This window comes from Penaeus monodon, unplaced genomic scaffold, assembly GCF_015228065.2.
Source record: "Penaeus monodon isolate SGIC_2016 unplaced genomic scaffold, NSTDA_Pmon_1 PmonScaffold_96, whole genome shotgun sequence".
NCBI lineage: Eukaryota > Metazoa > Arthropoda > Malacostraca > Decapoda > Penaeidae > Penaeus > Penaeus monodon.
The window spans coordinates 62,501-65,000 of record NW_023664991.1 but is presented as its reverse complement, the minus strand read 5'-3'; the positions used below and the strand labels follow the sequence as shown (position 1 = coordinate 65,000).

Genomic DNA, 2,500 nt, shown 5'->3' with positions numbered 1-2,500 from the left:
GAACACAGCCTTGCCTTACCCAAAAAACTAAGGGGGAAAGAAGCTCGCAGGCCACCCCCAAAACACTTTAGGTACTTTCATACCAATAACATTTTTTGTTTTAATCCAGTAATCCTTGTTGGAATTCTTCTTAGCCCCTGGGGGTCCCCCAAGTGATTCGAAATGCACTGTATCAAATGCTTTATTGAAGAAATATAAGTGCAAGCAGCCCCGCCCCAAACCCCCAAGGTGGGCCCGCTTTAAAATGACTTGAAGCGCCTGGAAAGTCTTTTGTAAATTTCCCCAGATAAATTCCAGATTGCTCCGCCACTGGTCTTCAGCAGGTGGTCCGATAAGTCCGAAAAATGTGAGTGAGAACCTAGCCTGGAAAAACTATCATCAAAATTTGCCTCAGTGTTGTTTGCAATATCCCCTTTTTTCCCCCCCCACCCCTCAGCGGTACCATCTGCCAAATAAGACAAGCAGCATGCAAACCCCTTCCCAAATGGTTTCTCCATCAGCCTTTAATAGTTCAGCTGGGAGGGCCACAGACACCAGCTTTTTCCCCCTTTTCATTTTTGTTGATCCTTCCACTGTTTTCAGTCAGTGGAAGGGTGATTCTCGCGATGGGTGTTGGGTTTGGAAAGGGAACTCAACTTACCAGCATCCAAATTAATTGGGGGTTTTACCTGTTCAAAAATACCAGCCCAATCCCCTGCACCCTTCGGGATCTGAGCCCTTGTTAAAGGGGGAATTCATCGTCTGCGAGGAGGGTTTGGAGATTCCTAAAAAAACTTTTCCCTTGTCCCTTCTAAAACAATGACCTGGGCCTGCACACCAGGGAAACGATCAAGTCGCGATTCCTGACAGTTGAGCCATGTGAAAAGTATCTATGGTTTTTCCATATCCCCTGCAAGATAAAAATTCTGTCTTTCCCCCAATTGTTCTAAGGCTGCATCGATCGTTTCATGCTTGAATGTCCCACAGAAGAGCAGGATCCGTCGGGCCCCCCCCGAGTGCTGCAAAAAACGGCTAGAGATGCTTCAGAAACCCCTGGCACATTCCCCCTCCCTAATCTGTCCTCATGAAACCCCTAGGGGTGTTTTGGAACAACGGGAGGTTCCTGAAGTGAACCTGGAGAGAAAACCCTATTAATCTATATCAGGGGTCAACGAAATTGGTGCTCCAATACTCCCTCAGTTCTGGAGGTTTTCTCCCAGCGAGTGCTAAAAAGGGATGTGGCATCTCCTTTCCAAAAAATTCCTATATAAATATCCCCAAAACCCCCCAACGGTGCGGGTCAGAGGCTGATACCAAGAGCCAGAAACATAAATTTTTCTGGACCTAGAAAAAATCCCGAAAAAAAGGCTATTCTCACTCCCATCTCACTCCTGAGCCATGAGGATGACAGAAATTCATAGCCAGCTCGTTTTGGGGCAATTTACTGAAATGAACACCCAGACAATAAAAATACTCTCCGGGACCTGTCTTTCATAGATGGAGGGTTTGCCATAAAATCTTTCTCACATCAACCCCTATAAAAAAAGCAATACTCACAATAAAACATGTCCAATGTAAGCTTCATTCTAAAATATATTATACACTCATTGTTTGGGGTGACCCTACTCCCCGGGGGGTTGAAGTTTTGGGGGAGATGGCTATGGCTACTCTCGGGAACATAATAAAAAGTCCCCCACCCACCACACTAATCATGCCGCTGCCTCTTCTCATCTCCAGAGACCATCTAAATTTTCAGCTGCTTCAGCTCCTTTACAGAGTGGTAACCGATTGTCCTATTCAAAGAGCAGACGTTCCAAACCCCCCCCTGACACCCCTCTGAAGTTTAACCTGTGCCACCCCCCTAAAGTTCCCCCCCATATACAAGGGTGGGGCTGACGCATTTTTCCATAATCCATGTGGAGGTCCTTGAGCTTTGCCTCATAAGCCCACCCATTTGGGGCGGCCGCCCAGGGGACGCGATGGGCGGGTAACCCCTTTTTCCCAGGCCCATTTTCCAGCTGTCGCAACCCAGTGAAACCCACAGCCTGTAAAAACTGTTAAGAAGAACGTTTGCCCCTTTCCCCCAGCCCCCCACTTATATATTTTTTCCTCCCATTGGGTTGTTTTTGGGGGGCGGACGGGAAAGGGCCACCTATAAACCCCCAGGGGGCACGGGGCAGGATTTTGTCGGGGGCCAAGGGTATCTGCACGCCGGTGGACCATACTGCAAGGTTTTCCCTAATTTTCATGGGTGGCCACGAGGGGACACGCGAGGGCTTGATGATAAGAAAATTTTTAGCTTCGGGGAGACTGAAATGCAAAAGCTTTCTCCCTTTTCGCACCAGGCTAGCCGTGGTGGAACTACAAAAAGGAAGGGGGTGCAAGCACTTAACCTGACTAGGGTACCCCACACCATCCCTTTTTTATCACCCTTGCATAAACCCCACCCCCAAATATATATATATAATATATATTTTTATATATTATATATATATATATTAAAATAATATATTTTGTGTGT

At 47.0% G+C, this 2,500-nt stretch overlaps 1 pseudogene; it reads left to right on the top strand.

Annotated features, from left to right (window-relative positions):
* Window positions 1-1,690: 1,690 nt before the first annotated feature.
* Window positions 1,691-2,500, top strand: part of LOC119572093 — a 22,035-nt pseudogene continuing 21,225 nt past the window's right edge.